At 48.6% G+C, this 22,313-nt stretch overlaps 4 non-coding genes and 5 pseudogenes across 4 annotated transcripts; all 9 read right to left on the reverse strand.

Moving 5' to 3' along the window:
* Positions 1-6,098: 6,098 nt before the first annotated feature.
* LOC134545680 (U2 spliceosomal RNA) lies at positions 6,099-6,289 on the reverse strand. Its single transcript, XR_010078703.1, has one exon. It is a non-coding gene; the product is annotated as a U2 spliceosomal RNA (small nuclear RNA).
* A 410-nt stretch (positions 6,290-6,699) lies between these two features.
* On the reverse strand, positions 6,700-6,864 carry LOC134545674 (U2 spliceosomal RNA; annotated as a pseudogene).
* A 656-nt stretch (positions 6,865-7,520) lies between these two features.
* On the reverse strand, positions 7,521-7,713 carry LOC134545673 (U2 spliceosomal RNA). The gene has a single exon (XR_010078701.1). It is a non-coding gene; the product is annotated as a U2 spliceosomal RNA (small nuclear RNA).
* A 410-nt stretch (positions 7,714-8,123) lies between these two features.
* On the reverse strand, positions 8,124-8,288 carry LOC134545675 (U2 spliceosomal RNA; annotated as a pseudogene).
* A 656-nt stretch (positions 8,289-8,944) lies between these two features.
* LOC134545678 (U2 spliceosomal RNA) lies at positions 8,945-9,137 on the reverse strand. Its single transcript, XR_010078702.1, has one exon. It is a non-coding gene; the product is annotated as a U2 spliceosomal RNA (small nuclear RNA).
* A 410-nt stretch (positions 9,138-9,547) lies between these two features.
* On the reverse strand, positions 9,548-9,712 carry LOC134545676 (U2 spliceosomal RNA; annotated as a pseudogene).
* A 656-nt stretch (positions 9,713-10,368) lies between these two features.
* LOC134545679 (U2 spliceosomal RNA) lies at positions 10,369-10,547 on the reverse strand (annotated as a pseudogene).
* Positions 10,548-21,059: 10,512 nt separating this feature from the next.
* LOC134545681 (U2 spliceosomal RNA) lies at positions 21,060-21,250 on the reverse strand. The gene has a single exon (XR_010078704.1). It is a non-coding gene; the product is annotated as a U2 spliceosomal RNA (small nuclear RNA).
* A 410-nt stretch (positions 21,251-21,660) lies between these two features.
* LOC134545677 (U2 spliceosomal RNA) lies at positions 21,661-21,825 on the reverse strand (annotated as a pseudogene).
* Positions 21,826-22,313: the final 488 nt, after the last annotated feature.

Consider the following 22,313-nt stretch of genomic DNA (forward strand, 5'->3'; position numbering starts at 1 on the left):
CACTTCGTGTGAAGGTCCAGTGGTTCCCCAGGGCGCCACCATCACGGTTGAACTCGCCCTCGGTCTCCCCGTTGAGGAACCCCACCATGTCATCTTTCGAAATTTCCTGCTTGCCCAGCTTCTGCTTTGTTGTCTGGAACAAGCTGGCCCACGCCAAGTCTTTTACGTCAGGGTCCTTGCACGTCAGGAGCCTGTAGCCATGCGTGACCGTGGCCAAGTCACACATGTCTGCGAGTGGGAGGAGACCAGCTCCCCCCTCATGCGTTGGGGCGTGGACGATGAGCGGAGTGGCACGCAAGGGGAGGTGCATCCACTCCTTGCAGTACTTCTTCATCTTCTTGTCGAACCGCGTCACCACAGCTTTCCTGACGCGGCCTCCCCTCAAGATGAATTGCAGCCTCGACTGGAGGAATGTCGAGACTGCGTTGATCTTCTGCCAGGGGGCGAGGAGACTGGCCGTGGATCTTGTCGAGATCTGCCCCCATGGCTTCCACTTCTTGCTCGGGCGACTGGGCATTCCGGTAACCTGTCGGAACACCCAGGTGACGATACGTGTCGCCCTCAGCGAGTGCGGCGATCGGGACCCCCCCGGCAACCTGCATCACGGTGGGTTGCACCCCAGGTTGCGCTCCAGGCTGGCGCATCACCCCCCGGCGACCGGTCCTGCAGTCTATGTGAAGTGATGCGCATTTTCTGGGCTTGAAGCGCAAGCCGGCCCAGTTACCGGCCTCGTTGACCCCCATCCAGCAGGGTCTGCAGGCTCTCGGGGTCCCGCCCGATGAGGACGATGTCATCTGCGTAGGCGAGGATGGCGTGGTGGTGCTCGAGGACAGAGTAGCCCAACTCTTCCTCCCTTCTGGCGGCCGTCCTCAGCACTGCCTCCATGCTGAGGTTGAAGAGAATGGGGCTGAGGGGACAGCCCTGACGGACGCCAGCACGGATCGGGATCTCCTCCGTGAAGCCATCCTCGGAACGGACCCGTGTCGTCCCGCCCGTGGTACAGGTCCGCGATGAGGGCACGCAGCGTCTCGGGTACCCTCATCTCTGTGAGCGAGTGCTGGATGTACGCGTGCGGGATGGACCCGAACGCGTTGGCGAGATCCAGCCAGGCGATGGCGACCTCGCGTTTCTCGCCCTGCAGTCATCCAGGATGGACTGCAGGACAAAGTTGTGCTCCAAGCAGCCCTCGTACTCCATGAAGCCCTTCTGCTGCTTGGAGATGCGCCCCCGTCCGGGCAGCCCACGCGCCCAGGCGGGCAGCGACCACCGACAGGAACAGCTTGGAAATGGTGGTGCAGAGCGCAATCGGACGCCAGTTGTCTGGGACGTCCTTGTCGCCATCCTTGTAGATGAGGACCGTGTTGGACCTCTTCCACGATCCGGGGACACGATTGTGGGGCGTGCACTGCGGTGTAGAGGGCCGCAAGCACGTGGCAACCTGGGTCAGCCCTCTTCAACAAATTGTACCTGATGCCATCCTGCCCAGGTGCCGTGTTCTTGGTGCGGGCGAGCTTCTTCGCGACCTCCCTGGTGGTGAATGGTCTGGCCAGCTCGTCCCACTTCCTCCTCTGTCGGATCATCGTGTTGCCAGTGCGCAACCTGCAGGCGTGGGACCCACTTCGTAGCCATGGTCTGAGAATGTCTCTGTGAAGTGGTCCTGCAGGCGGGCTCCCGCAATCCGGCAATAGGGAGACTCTGTTTCCAGGATCTCCTGCATCGCCTTCTTGGGGTTGGCCCTGTACAATTTCTGGATCTTGGCGGCGGCCTCCCCGTCAAATGCAAATGCCGGCCGCCGCCCTGCGCTGGCGGGCGGGGTTGCCGGGCCCTCTCCGGCCACCCCTCGCTCCCTTCGCCACCCCCTGGAGCACGTGCCGCGCCCCCCTCTTCTTCTCGTACCTTGAGGGCGACGACAAACTCCGTGTACTCGTCGCAGACGTGCTCCAGGGATTCCCAGTCTTCCTCGGCTGCCGAGATCCGAGCCATCCACTCCAGCTGGACTTGGCTGGGCCGGACCTCGGGTTCGCCGTCTTCTCCTTCGTCTTCCGAGGCGGACTGGTGGTCTGCCGCCTCTGCTGGGCGTCCTCGGACCTGGTGGCGGTTCTCCCTGGGCTGCTGGCCGTGACGCGCCCGGGGGACCTCCTCTCGTACCTCCCGGGCATTCTGGGTGGGCAGCCCCCACGCCAGGACCAGACAGCTCCCGCGCGGCCGGGGGAGGCCGCACCCTCCCCCCGACCACGCCCACAGTTGGCTCCACCGGCGCCGGCACCTCCGCCTGCACCGCCGCGTCGGCAGCCTCCTGCTCTGGGGCGACGTCATCCTCCGTCTGCGTCCCCATCTCACATCTTCCTGGCAGCTCCTCATCATGGTCTGGATCAGTTTGGGTTCCTCCCTCCGAGTGCAGGAGTGGGAACCTGATGAGGTGGGCTGGCACCACGTGCAACTCCGGTGCAGTCCGCTGCTCAGGTGTGCTTCCCCCAGGAGACATACTGGGGGCATCTCCGGTCTGCCAGTCCCTGGGTGGCAGACCCTCTCCTCTCTCCTCCTCTACTCCGATGCACTCCTGCTCCGGCGCCGGCGCTGGGACATCCTCCCGTTCGGTATAGGAGGGACGGCACGCCGGGCCTGGTGATGGCCTCGGGTGCAGCGGCAGCATTCTGGACAGAAGCTGGGCCGCCTCCTCCTCGTTGGTGGTCACCTGCGGGAGCGCAGGTGCCGGAGTCCCTTTGGGTGCCGGTGATCCAGGGAGGGGTGTCGTGCGGAGCGACAGTGACAGCTTCTTCCTGCGGCACAGAAACAAAGCCTCCCTCCCCGTTGCATCGTCGCGCGCCGGCGTGACGGGTCCAGGTGATGTCCGTCTCTTCTTCCTGGGGGGCAAAACAACACATGTCTCCTGGCCTTCCTCTCGTGCAGGCGGAGAGAGACGGTGGGAGGGACCAGGCACCGGAGACGGCAGCCGCGGCGGCAACGGCCGGGGCTGCGGATCATCAGCGTCTTCATCTGAGGAGCGCCGTGCCTCCCGCCGGGCCACACGAGCAGGTGGAGTCCGTGCTGGCGCGCCCAGGCCTGCCTCTCGCGCCTGGCGTGCCGCGAGTCTCCGCACCTCAGCTCTGTGGACGTTGGCAACGTGGTTCTGAGCCACCCTCAGCGGATATCCAGCGCCCGAAAATGCGGAAGCACAGAACCTGCAGCGGAACTCCACCGCAGTCACCTCTGGGTGGTGTCGCTTCATGTGCTTCCACATGTCCGACCATGCTGAATACCGCCCCCGGATCCTCAGCCCGAAGCCATGCGTCCCACAGAGGATGCACGTCAACTCGGCCGGTAGTGGCACCGGCACGCGCAGGCACCCCGGCTCACCCGGGTCACGCACCAAGGACACCATCTCCCGAACGGCAACCCTCTCATCCTCCTCCTCATCATCAGACGCGAGATCCGAGTCCGTACCATCCGCCTCCGGCAGCGCCGGCTCGATGCCCCGGCCCGGGTGCACCGTCTCAAAATGCAGCCTTGCTGCCCTCAGGGACCGGATCTCTTCGTGCGGCCTACAAATCTCACAGCGAAACCATAGCCCCGCAGAGTCATGCGCCCGGCGCACATGCGCCGCCAGATCAGCCAGTCGTCCGAAGACAGACCCGAACTGCTGAAGCCGCACACACGCAGGGCACTGGATCTCCTCTGGGGCCGGCAACGCCACGAAGCTGGGACGCACGGGCATCCTGAAAAACACTTACACTAACAAAAAGAGAACAACACAGCCGCACAGCAGCAAACAACTAGATCTGTAAAAGAACAATATATACAAACTCTTATAACAAGATAACACTAAGGGTATGTATAGAGTACCCTGAAAAATAAGGAAACAATAGACTCTGAAAATATAACAATTAACCACCTAACAATATATAGAACTCTACTAAAGTATAAACTCTGAAAGGTAAATAAAACTCTACTTAAAACTAATCAGGTACAGGCCACTAAAAAGAAAATATCACAAGTCACAATCGGTGGGGCTGCTACTTGGTAAACCAAGAAGCAACAGTCAAATCCGGGGGTGCAGCGGCAAGCCGAGTGCCGGGCTAAGAGTCAGGCACTCTTCTCCTGGGCAGCTGTAAACAGACAAGCGACGACCGCTTCTGGAGCAGTTCGCTGTCCTGAGAAGAACTACACAGGCGGCTCAAGACACTACAAGGTCACTGGTTGTGCCCTAGGTTTCTGGAACACTAGGGGGGTGTACAAATGTGTCAAGGGCTGGGCCTTACAACACAAGTACACTAGAGTGCTGGAAGGAGCAAAACACAACAACAGAACACTTACAAAAGTCGCAACACAAATACTAGCACAACACAGACAAGAGACAGTTACTCACTTACCGATCAGCACTACAAAGGAAACAAAATATACAAACAAATAAGACAGGTACAGGTGCTTGAAACTAATTAATTAAATAAATATGGTTGAGGTGATGCTATAAGAATGTAAATGGAATTAAGTTAAAAGATTCAACAGCAAGATTTGAGATGTATTGGTTAATTACTATGGATAAAAATGAAAAGGTAAATATATTAAATCTGCAAGAAAATTAAGGAATATTCAATTAATTAAATAAATATTATAATAATAATAGATAGATATATTCAATAAGTATTACTTTAATTACCAATTAATAGTTACTCTGAAAACAATATGGCGTATTTAATCAGCAAGGTAAATATAGAAATAAATAGTACTTTAATTTATTTTAGCTAATTCGAAAGAAAGCAATATGGCGGATTCAAGCACAAAAACAAGTCACTGAACAATTACAATAAACACAAGACAAACACAACACTCAACCCCTGGTGTGCATATCCATGGACACGAACAGGAAGTCACATGCGAAGCATCTGTGAAGAAGAAGGAAGTTGAAAAATGGCGACCGACCTCGCTAAATAACTCAACCACGAGGTCGCGAAAAACTGAATTTAAAGTTAAGCAGACAAAATACACTGAAACTATTAATGGGAAAAATTAAATCTCTGAATATGGAATTATTTACTGCCCCTAGTTATGAATTCAAATCAGAATTAAACACGATTACACTAGATATGCCTGGGCACAAGGCAATATAATTATCGCGAGCAAAGTGAATTTAAGCCAAAATAAATACAGAAATTACTTTAAATGTTGAACAATTGAATTATTAATATGGGAAAATTGAGAGACAGGCAAAAACTTAACAGAAACTATAGGATGCACACAGATTATTCACAAGGGACTGTCGGCCATTGAACACACACAGTCAGGAGACAGGACAAAAACAATTACACAGGCTCAAGAAAAACAAGATACACTTGGGAAGGGGTTCCAAAGGCCTTTAGGGGCGACGATCTTCGACTGTAGTTACGCGACTCGCCTTGAAGGTATTAGTTAAATTGAGGAAAAATTAAATGTGGTATTTGCCCGAGCTAAAAAATTCAAACACAAGGGCGAGACTGTGGGTAGAAGTTAAATGTTAAACAGCAAGATCAAGTACAGGTATTAATTAAATGTGGTTATTTAAATATAGGAACTGCAGTAAAAAGATTGACTCTAATTTAATATATATATGAAAAGCAACTAAATATTATTCGGAAAAATGTATTACTGAAAAAGAATTTAAATAAACAAAATTATTTTGGGTGAACAGTAAAAGCTACGAGTCACGAATGCAAGTTACAGTCGGGAACCTGAAATGGGGCTTACATAACAAAACACTGAGTTGCAGGAATTACTAGGTGATAGTTTGGCACTTGGAAAATTAAAGGCGAGATAGGTAGTTACTTTACTTTAACAGGTACAAAAAGCTATGCAGATATTAACAAATTAAATGTAACAGTTAAACTTTAAATGTTTGCAATAAAAGATGGCCGCGATTAACGAATTTAATTCAAATAAACAAACAACAAATGGCCAGACAAATAGAAATTCAAATAATTAATGCAAGATGGCCGAAAGCTTGCAGAAAGAAAACAAGTAAATAAACAAGATGGCCACAAGAACTTACTTAAAAACAAAACACAAGTGCCAGACTACCACCTACCTTATCTCCATGTAGTTCCCCATGTCCTCCCTAGGCGCAGCAGCAGTCGATCCATCCTCGGAACTGCTGGAAGTATGGTCGTTTCGTGCCGGAGTGAATACAGCACGAACACCTCTGCGACGATCTTTTCTTGAGCACAGTTATTTAACTAATCACTTCTCGGGGCTAGATCATTAAGCTGATAAGAACAGATACTACACTTTGATCTTAGCCAAAAGGCCGAGAAGCGATAACAATCCTAATGAACCAGGAGCTATATGGGCTCCCTATTACTAAATCAAATGCTATAACAAGGTCTACTGACTTCCATAAACGACTGTACACTTTCGACGAGCCGTCATACTCTACACCACACATGCACAAGCATGGTCTGTACATTGATAATATCTTCAATACAGTGACACGAGGTATTACAATCCAAATGAATCACTATTCACCAGCAATAAACAAAAAACTTGGTATATCCATAACAACGCTCTTACAATTACCGTACTTTCCACTTGCTGCAGCACAAGCTGGTCCCTTAGATTAACTGCAGTTTCAATAAGGCAAGAATGATTCTCATGGGAGAGTTGACTTTATACATTACATTTTAATTGTCAATATAATTTTATCTAAACAGATATTTAACGTTGCCTAAGCAATGTGCCCCCATGCTGGCATGCACTAGGCAGTGGCCAGCAGGGTCAATCGCACTCCCCGGACCAGGTCCGGGGGCAATCCGTCACAAAAAATGCTGCCAAGACAAAGTGTAGAAGAATCGCAGATACTACACTTCGATCTTAGCCAAAAGGCCGAGAAGCGATACTACACTCTGATCTTAGCCGAAAGGCCGAGAAACATCCCTTAAAATACACATCAAAATTAATATTGCACATTGTAAAACTCCATTAACCAAACACATGTAGTTCAACAGATAAAAAAAAGTCAATACAATTCATACAAATATTAACATGAGTAATGAATAACAATAATAGTAATAAAAGGTTTCACAACAAGCCTTAACCACACACTTACATAAACTCACGCATCGACATGACAAAATACATTTTCAATACATCATCATTATTATCATTTAACACTGCCTAATTGTTAATTATATTGAATTTTTTCTCACACAGCTAAATTTATTAAACATTCACAACAAGCACTACATTGTATGATAAAATAAAATAATTAATTCCTATTATTCTGCACACAAAATTGCTAAGTTCCTACATGTTCTCGCATTCCAAGTTCGTCCCTTGGGCATCCTTGTAGTTCCTGTTCGGCCGCCCCTGGCAGCACCTACTGGATCAGCTTTCTCTTCCTCTTCATTTGTTGAATGTACACACGACTTTTCTGTATTGTCTCTGCACTTGGGCACATTACATTACAACAATCAATTTTTCACTATCATCCATTCTTACAAGTTGGTAACAATGTTTATTACATTTAAAACAAACTTAAAGTTTATTACATTTTGTGGTGGGCCGATCCCGGTGGTACTGCAATACCGGGCCAACCCGCGGCGGAGGTGGGGCAAGCCCCTAGCACTCCGCCCTGTTCCAAAAATCAGTTTAATATTCTGGTCCTGCGATGCAGGACGTATCAGATATTAAGCTGATAAGAACAGATACTACACTTTGATCTTAGCCAAAAGGCCGAGAAGCGATAACAATCCTAATGAACCAGGAGCTATATGGGCTCCCTATTACTAAATCAAATGCTATAACAAGGTCTACTGACTTCCATAAACGACTGTACACTTTCGACGAGCCGTCATACTCTACACCACACATGCACAAGCATGGTCTGTACATTGATAATATCTTCAATACAGTGACACGAGGTATTACAATCCAAATGAATCACTATTCACCAGCAATAAACAAAAAACTTGGTATATCCATAACAACGCTCTTACAATTACCGTACTTTCCACTTGCTGCAGCACAAGCTGGTCCCTTAGATTAACTGCAGTTTCAATAAGGCAAGAATGATTCTCATGGGAGAGTTGACTTTATACATTACATTTTAATTGTCAATATAATTTTATCTAAACAGATATTTAACGTTGCCTAAGCAATGTGCCCCCATGCTGGCATGCACTAGGCAGTGGCCAGCAGGGTCAATCGCACTCCCCGGACCAGGTCCGGGGGCAATCCGTCACAAAAAATGCTGCCAAGACAAAGTGTAGAAGAATCGCAGATACTACACTTCGATCTTAGCCAAAAGGCCGAGAAGCGATACTACACTCTGATCTTAGCCGAAAGGCCGAGAAACATCCCTTAAAATACACATCAAAATTAATATTGCACATTGTAAAACTCCATTAACCAAACACATGTAGTTCAACAGATAAAAAAAAGTCAATACAATTCATACAAATATTAACATGAGTAATGAATAACAATAATAGTAATAAAAGGTTTCACAACAAGCCTTAACCACACACTTACATAAACTCACGCATCGACATGACAAAATACATTTTCAATACATCATCATTATTATCATTTAACACTGCCTAATTGTTAATTATATTGAATTTTTTCTCACACAGCTAAATTTATTAAACATTCACAACAAGCACTACATTGTATGATAAAATAAAATAATTAATTCCTATTATTCTGCACACAAAATTGCTAAGTTCCTACATGTTCTCGCATTCCAAGTTCGTCCCTTGGGCATCCTTGTAGTTCCTGTTCGGCCGCCCCTGGCAGCACCTACTGGATCAGCTTTCTCTTCCTCTTCATTTGTTGAATGTACACACGACTTTTCTGTATTGTCTCTGCACTTGGGCACATTACATTACAACAATCAATTTTTCACTATCATCCATTCTTACAAGTTGGTAACAATGTTTATTACATTTAAAACAAACTTAAAGTTTATTACATTTTGTGGTGGGCCGATCCCGGTGGTACTGCAATACCGGGCCAACCCGCGGCGGAGGTGGGGCAAGCCCCTAGCACTCCGCCCTGTTCCAAAAATCAGTTTAATATTCTGGTCCTGCGATGCAGGACGTATCAGATATTAAGCTGATAAGAACAGATACTACACTTTGATCTTAGCCAAAAGGCCGAGAAGCGATAACAATCCTAATGAACCAGGAGCTATATGGGCTCCCTATTACTAAATCAAATGCTATAACAAGGTCTACTGACTTCCATAAACGACTGTACACTTTCGACGAGCCGTCATACTCTACACCACACATGCACAAGCATGGTCTGTACATTGATAATATCTTCAATACAGTGACACGAGGTATTACAATCCAAATGAATCACTATTCACCAGCAATAAACAAAAAACTTGGTATATCCATAACAACGCTCTTACAATTACCGTACTTTCCACTTGCTGCAGCACAAGCTGGTCCCTTAGATTAACTGCAGTTTCAATAAGGCAAGAATGATTCTCATGGGAGAGTTGACTTTATACATTACATTTTAATTGTCAATATAATTTTATCTAAACAGATATTTAACGTTGCCTAAGCAATGTGCCCCCATGCTGGCATGCACTAGGCAGTGGCCAGCAGGGTCAATCGCACTCCCCGGACCAGGTCCGGGGGCAATCCGTCACAAAAAATGCTGCCAAGACAAAGTGTAGAAGAATCGCAGATACTACACTTCGATCTTAGCCAAAAGGCCGAGAAGCGATACTACACTCTGATCTTAGCCGAAAGGCCGAGAAACATCCCTTAAAATACACATCAAAATTAATATTGCACATTGTAAAACTCCATTAACCAAACACATGTAGTTCAACAGATAAAAAAAAGTCAATACAATTCATACAAATATTAACATGAGTAATGAATAACAATAATAGTAATAAAAGGTTTCACAACAAGCCTTAACCACACACTTACATAAACTCACGCATCGACATGACAAAATACATTTTCAATACATCATCATTATTATCATTTAACACTGCCTAATTGTTAATTATATTGAATTTTTTCTCACACAGCTAAATTTATTAAACATTCACAACAAGCACTACATTGTATGATAAAATAAAATAATTAATTCCTATTATTCTGCACACAAAATTGCTAAGTTCCTACATGTTCTCGCATTCCAAGTTCGTCCCTTGGGCATCCTTGTAGTTCCTGTTCGGCCGCCCCTGGCAGCACCTACTGGATCAGCTTTCTCTTCCTCTTCATTTGTTGAATGTACACACGACTTTTCTGTATTGTCTCTGCACTTGGGCACATTACATTACAACAATCAATTTTTCACTATCATCCATTCTTACAAGTTGGTAACAATGTTTATTACATTTAAAACAAACTTAAAGTTTATTACATTTTGTGGTGGGCCGATCCCGGTGGTACTGCAATACCGGGCCAACCCGCGGCGGAGGTGGGGCAAGCCCCTAGCACTCCGCCCTGTTCCAAAAATCAGTTTAATATTCTGGTCCTGCGATGCAGGACGTATCAGATATTAAGCTGATAAGAACAGATTTGAAAGCTATTTATTAGCAATATCTCAAAACCCTTTACAATATTAAAAACACATATTAGGAAATGGAAAAAGGGGCACCTAGCGCCCGGAAAACCAAAGATTATGGGAGAATTAAAGTGAAACTAATCCCACCGTGCCCCTGGGGCCGGTTCCCTCCCTCAAAGGCGGGAGGTAAGAAGTTACGTTAAAAGGGGAACTAGTCCCCGCAAGTCACTAACTAGACTAAAAGAAAGAAGTTACGTTAAAACAGAACTAGTCTGTTGCAAGAAAAGAAAACAAAAACCCTCTTAAGATATAAAATATTCACGAACAAGGAGCCTAGCTCCCCGCGGTCCTTAAATAATTAAACACACATATGCACTTTTACCACAACTAAATTTACTCCGGGGAGTAGCCCCTCCTGAAGTTACTTAAGATATTTTAGTTTAATGGGCAGGCTGCCTGCCCCAAAGAAACCCAGCTATGGCTGCCCCCCACCCTCTACATCACAGTGCCTCCATACTGCTCTCCTAACAAGCTATTAGGGCATGCACACTTGGCCGGCCTCAGAGAGACCAACCAAACATGGACACCAGAAGGTATTGAAGTCCCTACAAGCCACGACGCGGTGCCGCCCCAGCCAGGGTACGGCCCTATACGCCGTGGCCCCCCCCGCCCCCACCGCATCACTCCGAGGAATGACACGATGAGGGCGGGAGCCTAATGGTTAACCTGACTGTAATTAGGTTCTGAATGCTGGCCTACAGTTTGTGCACAATCCCTGTTGTGTGCAAGACCAGGCCTGGGCAGGGGTGTATTTCCCACTCCTCTTTAAGATTTATGATAGTTAGGGGAGTGAATTTAAACATTAATGTAGAAGTGCCAGTTGTTGTGGCCATGCATTATTACAAAGAACAAGCACCAGATAAATTGAAAGTAAAAAGGGTGGCAGCCTTAGGGGCACTAAAGGCCTGCTCATGACAGACCCTTACCACCCAGTCACCTCAGGTCAGTCCCGCACACACACTTGGGGGCCTTCCTACCACAGATGCTAGATGTTAAATTGGCATAGTAGCCAATGCAAGGATAAATCTTGTAAACAAGCATTCAGTTATTGCTGTTGAGAAGTAGAAGTTAAGGTTGAGAACAGACTTTGGCACTGGCCTTCAACTTTGCAAATCTAAGCATGCCTTAAATACTTCATGTTACACTTGGGAAAGGAAATGAATGAAGATACACAGCAGAGAAATAAAAATTATACAGAGGGTCTAACCCTCACAAACTTAAATAATGATCAAACCTGTAAGAGAAAAGAGAAACATACATAGCACTGAAAAAGAAAATTAATGAAAAATAAAAAAATAAAAAAATTAAATTTTTGCTAGAAGAGCTCGCACGAAGCGTTATACAAGGTGTCTAACACCTGCAAACTTAAGATATTTCAAGTAATGATGTTATATGTGGAGTGAAGCTCTGGGCTGAAAACTTTTAAATATTAGACATTGTGCAGAGTATTGATGGAAAACAAGGTGTCTAACACCTGCAAACCTTAAGTAACATCATTGTAGAATACATAAGTTTTAATAAACTACACAAGGTGTCTAACACCCACAAACTTAAAATATCTCAGATGGAGGGGGCAAGCTGTTCAGAAGTAACAAATAATAACAATTTAAAAGAAATGATTGTTTTAGACTATTTAGATAGTATTGTTTACCAGGGAAAATTAGATTGCAGTTTCTTGAAAGGGGTTGTTTTAGGTTGAATGTTGTTTTTATTATTGGGGAGAGGAGAAAGTCATTAGTTTTGAAAGTGATGCTACGATGGGTGGTTTAGGTGAATTTTACTGTATTGTGTGTTAGGTAGGATGTTCAAATGTAATTAGTTGTGTGGTAGTGTTTACTATTTGTTACAAGTGTTTGGGATATTATTTGGCATTTGATTTAGTAAGTCAGAGGTTAAAAGTGTGCTATTTTACTAGTGGTTTTTGTATATGGGATTAGAAGAAGTTTGAAATTATTGAACTGAGGGGTGATTTATTTAGGTGTCTGGTGATGCTGTTGTTTTATATTTGTGTTTTATGGCAGTGTTAAGCAGGTGCACTAGGTCAGGGGGGAATTATTGTAATTAAATGCATATGGCTCTATTTTAATTGTGATTTAGGTGTTGAGTTGTGGTGAGGTGGCTGCTAATGATGCATGACTATTTTAGAAGCAGAGGCAGATTGAAGTGTGTTGAGAGGGGGAGATTCAGGTTAATTGTTATTATTGGGGATGGGAGAAAATAAATCATTAAACTGGGGAGTGATGTTACGACGGGTGGGTTTAGGTGAGTTTAACAATATTGAGAGTAAGGCGGGTCATACATGTGTAATTAGTTTTGTGGTGATGTTTACTAAGAGTTACAAGTGCTTGGGTTATTGTGTGGCATTTTAATTAATAAGTTAGAGGTTGAAAGTGTGCTATTTTGACTAGTGGTTTGTATATATGGTATTAGAAGAAGTTTGTTATTATTAAACCGAGGAGTGATTTATTTTAGGTGTCTGTTGTTGCTGTTATATTAATTGTACGTTATTGTGCTGGAGACAAAAATGTTAGGAAAGTTTACAATGTCAGGGGGAATTATAGTTAGTGACCGCATGTGGCTCTATGGGGAGTGCATTATATTAGGTGACTGGTGTTTTATTTCTTTTTTATGGCAGTGGCTGCATATGTGCTATTAAGTTTACAAATTCATAGGGAAATTATTGTTATTAAACGTGTGTGGCTCTATTTTAATTGTGAGTTAGGTGTGGTGTTGTGCTGGGGTGGCTATTAATGGTGCATGACTATTGTGGAAGCAGGAACAGTGGCAAATTTAACTGTGGTGTAAAATAGGTAGATATTATTATTGCGTGGTGGAGATTGCAAGTGTGAACAATGATGGCATTCAGGCATGATTGATACTTCCTGGTAGGGTGGGGGGCAAAAGCGTCCTCGTCAACTAAATCTAGGGGTCCAACCACAACATTATCGGTCCAACACTTAGACGTCCGCACACAAACACACATTGGCACACGACAGGGCCCGGACAGGCACCCTGCTCCCACGCTGATCCCGCGGCGGAGTGCTGGGGCACTCGGGCCTCTGCTTCAGTTTTCTGCAGAGGGGCTCACAAGTCCCCCCTTCCACCGGTGATCCAACGGTGGGAGGCTGGTGCCTCCATGGCCATCTACTTCTGTGTTCAGCGGGGAGGGCACCTGCGTCCCTCCCCTTCCACCGGTGGTCCAACGGTGGAGCGCTGGTGCGCTCCGGCAGCACTTCTGTTTTCGTCGGGGGGGCTCTCAGCGTCCCCCCCTTCCACCGGTGGTCCAACGGTGGGGGGCTGGTGCCCCCAGCGGTGCGGCGCCGAGTGGCCGATTGTTGGGGCACGAACCACGGTGTTGCGGGCACCGCGGCTCCAGCGCCCGGGGCCCACATCATGGTTGTGGTCCTGGTCTGCCCCTTGGTCGACGACCACCTTGTCCTCTCCCACGGCCACGACCCCGGACTGCGGGGGCCTGGTCTGGGACTGGTTGCGGGTTGGCAGGCGGCGCCTCCACCTGGTACTGACGGTGGCCCGTGACGTGCTCGGTGTAGATGTCACGGGACCACCTGATGACGTCAGACACCATGAGGTGCCGCATCTTCCGTGCGTACCTCCAGCGGACACGTAACTGCTGGAGGACGTAGTCGTTGCACGGGTCCCAGGATCCGAGGGACCCGACAACGAGGGCCTCGTTGAAAACTGTGTAGCCCTGCGCAGTCAGTGTGTCTGCCAACCCCTGGTATTTCGTCGTCTTTGTGGTCCGCACGAGATCCAAAGCCTGGCTCCGGTTCTCGAACGGGACCGCGACATCCACTATGGAGATCTTCTTCCTGGGCTCGTCCACGACCACCAGGTCAGGACGGAGCAAGGACCCGGTGTGGGGCACGGCACGGTTCACCCGCACCTCCACGCCCGGGTCCCTCGGGATGGCAGCGGCCAGCCTGTGCAGCACCGAGTTGTGGCGGTGCTGCCAGGCGGCGGAGTGGCGGCCGCAGTGGTTGAGGACGTGCGGCAGCGTCTCGTTGGGGTGAAGACACCGCCGGCACATCTTGTTCCTCGCTGGTCCTCGCAGAGCTCCATTCAGGGGCACCACGTTGAGACGTGCCCTGTGAATGAAGCGCCATTCTGCGAAGCGAGTAAACTTGCCATCCCGGAGGAAGTGGGAGCTGGCGGGGTTCCGGGAGACCGGTTCCATGGCCTTCCCCTGATCTGGAAGGGCCACGAGTCTCCTTCTGTACTCCTGGCGCCGGGCCGTGGCCAGACGCCGGTAGACTTGGGAGCGTGCCCCGGGACCGACCAGGATGCGGCCCGCGGCACTTTCAGGTGCGGGGATTTCCATCTGGACCTCCTGGAGCTCCTCACTCCAGCGCCATTTCGTTCCTGTGCTCTTCTTGAGGCGCCTTCCTGCACTTCGTGTGAAGGTCCAGTGGTTCCCCAGGGCGCCACCATCACGGTTGAACTCGCCCTCGGTCTCCCCGTTGAGGAACCCCACCATGTCATCTTTCGAAATTTCCTGCTTGCCCAGCTTCTGCTTTGTTGTCTGGAACAAGCTGGCCCACGCCAAGTCTTTTACGTCAGGGTCCTTGCACGTCAGGAGCCTGTAGCCATGCGTGACCGTGGCCAAGTCACACATGTCTGCGAGTGGGAGGAGACCAGCTCCCCCCTCATGCGTTGGGGCGTGGACGATGAGCGGAGTGGCACGCAAGGGGAGGTGCATCCACTCCTTGCAGTACTTCTTCATCTTCTTGTCGAACCGCGTCACCACAGCTTTCCTGACGCGGCCTCCCCTCAAGATGAATTGCAGCCTCGACTGGAGGAATGTCGAGACTGCGTTGATCTTCTGCCAGGGGGCGAGGAGACTGGCGTGGATCTTGTCGAGATCTGCCCCCATGGCTTCCACTTCTTGCTCGGGCGACTGGGCATTCCGGTAACCTGTCGAAACACCCAGGTGACGATACGTGTCGCCCTCAGCGAGTGCGGCGATCGGGACCCCGGCAACCTGCATCACGGTGGGTTGCACCCCAGGTTGCGCTCCAGGCTGGCGCATCACCCGGCGACCGGTCCTGCAGTCTATGTGAAGTGATGCGCATTTTCTGGGCTTGAAGCGCAAGCCGGCCCAGTTACCGGCCTCGTTGACCCCATCCAGCAGGGTCTGCAGGCTCTCGGGGTCCCGCCCGATGAGGACGATGTCATCTGCGTAGGCGAGGATGGCGTGGTGGTGCTCGAGGACAGAGTAGCCCAACTCTTCCTCCCTTCTGGCGGCCGTCCTCAGCACTGCCTCCATGCTGAGGTTGAAGAGAATGGGGCTGAGGGGACAGCCCTGACGGACGCCAGCACGGATCGGGATCTCCTCCGTGAAGCCATCCTCGGAACGGACCCGTGTCGTCCCGCCGTGGTACAGGTCCGCGATGAGGGCACGCAGCGTCTCGGGTACCCTCATCTCTGTGAGCGAGTGCTGGATGTACGCGTGCGGGATGGACCCGAACGCGTTGGCGAGATCCAGCCAGGCGATGGCGACCTCGCGTTTCTTCGCCCTGCAGTCATCCAGGATGGACTGCAGGACAAAGTTGTGCTCCAAGCAGCCCTCGTACTCCATGAAGCCCTTCTGCTGCTTGGAGATGCGCCCCGTCCGGGCAGCCCACGCGCCCAGGCGGGCAGCGACCACCGACAGGAACAGCTTGGAAATGGTGGTGCTGAGCGCAATCGGACGCCAGTTGTCTGGGACGTCCTTGTCGCCATCCTTGTAGATGAGGACCGTGTTGGACCTCTTCCACGATCCGGGGACACGATTGTGGGCGTGCACTGCGGTGTAGAGGGCCGCAAGCACGTGGCAACCTGGGTCAGCCCTCTTCAACAAATTGTACCTGATGCCATCCTGCCCAGGTGCCGTGTTCTTGGTGCGGGCGAGCTTCTTCGCGACCTCCCTGGTGGTGAATGGTCTGGCCAGCTCGTCCACTTCCTCCTCTGTCGGATCATCGTGTGCCAGTGCGCAACCTGCAGGCGTGGGACCCACTTCGTAGCCATGGTCTGAGAATGTCTCTGTGAAGTGGTCCTGCAGGCGGGCTCCCGCAATCCGGCAATAGGGAGACTCTGTTTCCAGGATCTCCTGCATCGCCTTCTTGGGGTTGGCCCTGTACAATTTCTGGATCTTGGCGGCGGCCTCCCCGTCAAATGCAAATGCCGGCCGCCGCCTGCGCTGGCGGGCGGGGTTGCCGGGCCCTCTCCGGCCACCCCTCGCTCCTTCGCCACCCCCTGGAGCACGTGCCGCGCCCCCCTCTTCTTCTCGTACCTTGAGGGCGACGACAAACTCCGTGTACTCGTCGCAGACGTGCTCCAGGGATTCCCAGTCTTCCTCGGCTGCCGAGATCCGAGCCATCCACTCCAGCTGGACTTGGCTGGGCCGGACCTCGGGTTCGCCGTCTTCTCCTTCGTCTTCCGAGGCGGACTGGTGGTCTGCCGCCTCTGCTGGGCGTCCTCGGACCTGGTGGCGGTTCTCCCTGGGCTGCTGGCCGTGACGCGCCCGGGGGACCTCCTCTCGTACCTCCCGGGCATTCTGGGTGGGCAGCCCCACGCCAGGACCAGACAGCTCCCGCGCGGCCGGGGGAGGCCGCACCCTCCCCCCGACCACGCCCACAGTTGGCTCCACCGGCGCCGGCACCTCCGCCTGCACCGCCGCGTCGGCAGCCTCCTGCTCTGGGGCGACGTCATCCTCCGTCTGCGTCCCCATCTCACATCTTCCTGGCAGCTCCTCATCATGGTCTGGATCAGTTTGGGTTCCTCCCTCCGAGTGCAGGAGTGGGAACCTGATGAGGTGGGCTGGCACCACGTGCAACTCCGGTGCAGTCCGCTGCTCAGGTGTGCTTCCCCCAGGAGACATACTGGGGGCATCTCCGGTCTGCCAGTCCCTGGGTGGCAGACCCTCTCCTCTCTCCTCCTCTACTCCGATGCACTCCTGCTCCGGCGCCGGCGCTGGGACATCCTCCCGTTCGGTATAGGAGGGACGGCACGCCGGGCCTGGTGATGGCCTCGGGTGCAGCGGCAGCATTCTGGACAGAAGCTGGGCCGCCTCCTCCTCGTTGGTGGTCACCTGCGGGAGCGCAGGTGCCGGAGTCCCTTTGGGTGCCGGTGATCCAGGGAGGGGTGTCGTGCGGAGCGACAGTGACAGCTTCTTCCTGCGGCACAGAAACAAAGCCTCCCTCCCCGTTGCATCGTCGCGCGCCGGCGTGACGGGTCCAGGTGATGTCCGTCTCTTCTTCCTGGGGGGCAAAACAACACATGTCTCCTGGCCTTCCTCTCGTGCAGGCGGAGAGAGACGGTGGGAGGGACCAGGCACCGGAGACGGCAGCCGCGGCGGCAACGGCCGGGGCTGCGGATCATCAGCGTCTTCATCTGAGGAGCGCCGTGCCTCCCGCCGGGCCACACGAGCAGGTGGAGTCCGTGCTGGCGCGCCCAGGCCTGCCTCTCGCGCCTGGCGTGCCGCGAGTCTCCGCACCTCAGCTCTGTGGACGTTGGCAACGTGGTTCTGAGCCACCCTCAGCGGATATCCAGCGCCCGAAAATGCGGAAGCACAGAACCTGCAGCGGAACTCCACCGCAGTCACCTCTGGGTGGTGTCGCTTCATGTGCTTCCACATGTCCGACCATGCTGAATACCGCCCCCGGATCCTCAGCCCGAAGCCATGCGTCCCACAGAGGATGCACGTCAACTCGGCCGGTAGTGGCACCGGCACGCGCAGGCACCCCGGCTCACCCGGGTCACGCACCAAGGACACCATCTCCCGAACGGCAACCCTCTCATCCTCCTCCTCATCATCAGACGCGAGATCCGAGTCCGTACCATCCGCCTCCGGCAGCGCCGGCTCGATGCCCCGGCCCGGGTGCACCGTCTCAAAATGCAGCCTTGCTGCCCTCAGGGACCGGATCTCTTCGTGCGGCCTACAAATCTCACAGCGAAACCATAGCCCCGCAGAGTCATGCGCCCGGCGCACATGCGCCGCCAGATCAGCCAGTCGTCCGAAGACAGACCCGAACTGCTGAAGCCGCACACACGCAGGGCACTGGATCTCCTCTGGGGCCGGCAACGCCACGAAGCTGGGACGCACGGGCATCCTGAAAAACACTTACACTAACAAAAAGAGAACAACACAGCCGCACAGCAGCAAACAACTAGATCTGTAAAAGAACAATATATACAAACTCTTATAACAAGATAACACTAAGGGTATGTATAGAGTACCCTGAAAAATAAGGAAACAATAGACTCTGAAAATATAACAATTAACCACCTAACAATATATAGAACTCTACTAAAGTATAAACTCTGAAAGGTAAATAAAACTCTACTTAAAACTAATCAGGTACAGGCCACTAAAAAGAAAATATCACAAGTCACAATCGGTGGGGCTGCTACTTGGTAAACCAAGAAGCAACAGTCAAATCCGGGGGTGCAGCGGCAAGCCGAGTGCCGGGCTAAGAGTCAGGCACTCTTCTCCTGGGCAGCTGTAAACAGACAAGCGACGACCGCTTCTGGAGCAGTTCGCTGTCCTGAGAAGAACTACACAGGCGGCTCAAGACACTACAAGGTCACTGGTTGTGCCCTAGGTTTCTGGAACACTAGGGGGGTGTACAAATGTGTCAAGGGCTGGGCCTTACAACACAAGTACACTAGAGTGCTGGAAGGAGCAAAACACAACAACAGAACACTTACAAAAGTCGCAACACAAATACTAGCACAACACAGACAAGAGACAGTTACTCACTTACCGATCAGCACTACAAAGGAAACAAAATATACAAACAAATAAGACAGGTACAGGTGCTTGAAACTAATTAATTAAATAAATATGGTTGAGGTGATGCTATAAGAATGTAAATGGAATTAAGTTAAAAGATTCAACAGCAAGATTTGAGATGTATTGGTTAATTACTATGGATAAAAATGAAAAGGTAAATATATTAAATCTGCAAGAAAATTAAGGAATATTCAATTAATTAAATAAATATTATAATAATAATAGATAGATATATTCAATAAGTATTACTTTAATTACCAATTAATAGTTACTCTGAAAACAATATGGCGTATTTAATCAGCAAGGTAAATATAGAAATAAATAGTACTTTAATTTATTTTAGCTAATTCGAAAGAAAGCAATATGGCGGATTCAAGCACAAAAACAAGTCACTGAACAATTACAATAAACACAAGACAAACACAACACTCAACCCCTGGTGTGCATATCCATGGACACGAACAGGAAGTCACATGCGAAGCATCTGTGAAGAAGAAGGAAGTTGAAAAATGGCGACCGACCTCGCTAAATAACTCAACCACGAGGTCGCGAAAAACTGAATTTAAAGTTAAGCAGACAAAATACACTGAAACTATTAATGGGAAAAATTAAATCTCTGAATATGGAATTATTTACTGCCCCTAGTTATGAATTCAAATCAGAATTAAACACGATTACACTAGATATGCCTGGGCACAAGGCAATATAATTATCGCGAGCAAAGTGAATTTAAGCCAAAATAAATACAGAAATTACTTTAAATGTTGAACAATTGAATTATTAATATGGGAAAATTGAGAGACAGGCAAAAACTTAACAGAAACTATAGGATGCACACAGATTATTCACAAGGGACTGTCGGCCATTGAACACACACAGTCAGGAGACAGGACAAAAACAATTACACAGGCTCAAGAAAAACAAGATACACTTGGGAAGGGGTTCCAAAGGCCTTTAGGGGCGACGATCTTCGACTGTAGTTACGCGACTCGCCTTGAAGGTATTAGTTAAATTGAGGAAAAATTAAATGTGGTATTTGCCCGAGCTAAAAAATTCAAACACAAGGGCGAGACTGTGGGTAGAAGTTAAATGTTAAACAGCAAGATCAAGTACAGGTATTAATTAAATGTGGTTATTTAAATATAGGAACTGCAGTAAAAAGATTGACTCTAATTTAATATATATATGAAAAGCAACTAAATATTATTCGGAAAAATGTATTACTGAAAAAGAATTTAAATAAACAAAATTATTTTGGGTGAACAGTAAAAGCTACGAGTCACGAATGCAAGTTACAGTCGGGAACCTGAAATGGGGCTTACATAACAAAACACTGAGTTGCAGGAATTACTAGGTGATAGTTTGGCACTTGGAAAATTAAAGGCGAGATAGGTAGTTACTTTACTTTAACAGGTACAAAAAGCTATGCAGATATTAACAAATTAAATGTAACAGTTAAACTTTAAATGTTTGCAATAAAAGATGGCCGCGATTAACGAATTTAATTCAAATAAACAAACAACAAATGGCCAGACAAATAGAAATTCAAATAATTAATGCAAGATGGCCGAAAGCTTGCAGAAAGAAAACAAGTAAATAAACAAGATGGCCACAAGAACTTACTTAAAAACAAAACACAAGTGCCAGACTACCACCTACCTTATCTCCATGTAGTTCCCCATGTCCTCCCTAGGCGCAGCAGCAGTCGATCCATCCTCGGAACTGCTGGAAGTATGGTCGTTTCGTGCCGGAGTGAATACAGCACGAACACCTCTGCGACGATCTTTTCTTGAGCACAGTTATTTAACTAATCACTTCTCGGGGCTAGATCATTAAGCTGATAAGAACAGATACTACACTTTGATCTTAGCCAAAAGGCCGAGAAGCGATAACAATCCTAATGAACCAGGAGCTATATGGGCTCCCTATTACTAAATCAAATGCTATAACAAGGTCTACTGACTTCCATAAACGACTGTACACTTTCGACGAGCCGTCATACTCTACACCACACATGCACAAGCATGGTCTGTACATTGATAATATCTTCAATACAGTGACACGAGGTATTACAATCCAAATGAATCACTATTCACCAGCAATAAACAAAAAACTTGGTATATCCATAACAACGCTCTTACAATTACCGTACTTTCCACTTGCTGCAGCACAAGCTGGTCCCTTAGATTAACTGCAGTTTCAATAAGGCAAGAATGATTCTCATGGGAGAGTTGACTTTATACATTACATTTTAATTGTCAATATAATTTTATCTAAACAGATATTTAACGTTGCCTAAGCAATGTGCCCCCATGCTGGCATGCACTAGGCAGTGGCCAGCAGGGTCAATCGCACTCCCCGGACCAGGTCCGGGGGCAATCCGTCACAAAAAATGCTGCCAAGACAAAGTGTAGAAGAATCGCAGATACTACACTTCGATCTTAGCCAAAAGGCCGAGAAGCGATACTACACTCTGATCTTAGCCGAAAGGCCGAGAAACATCCCTTAAAATACACATCAAAATTAATATTGCACATTGTAAAACTCCATTAACCAAACACATGTAGTTCAACAGATAAAAAAAAGTCAATACAATTCATACAAATATTAACATGAGTAATGAATAACAATAATAGTAATAAAAGGTTTCACAACAAGCCTTAACCACACACTTACATAAACTCACGCATCGACATGACAAAATACATTTTCAATACATCATCATTATTATCATTTAACACTGCCTAATTGTTAATTATATTGAATTTTTTCTCACACAGCTAAATTTATTAAACATTCACAACAAGCACTACATTGTATGATAAAATAAAATAATTAATTCCTATTATTCTGCACACAAAATTGCTAAGTTCCTACATGTTCTCGCATTCCAAGTTCGTCCCTTGGGCATCCTTGTAGTTCCTGTTCGGCCGCCCCTGGCAGCACCTACTGG

Source organism: Bacillus rossius, unplaced genomic scaffold (assembly GCF_032445375.1).
Source record: "Bacillus rossius redtenbacheri isolate Brsri unplaced genomic scaffold, Brsri_v3 Brsri_v3_scf831, whole genome shotgun sequence".
Taxonomy (NCBI): domain Eukaryota; kingdom Metazoa; phylum Arthropoda; class Insecta; order Phasmatodea; family Bacillidae; genus Bacillus; species Bacillus rossius.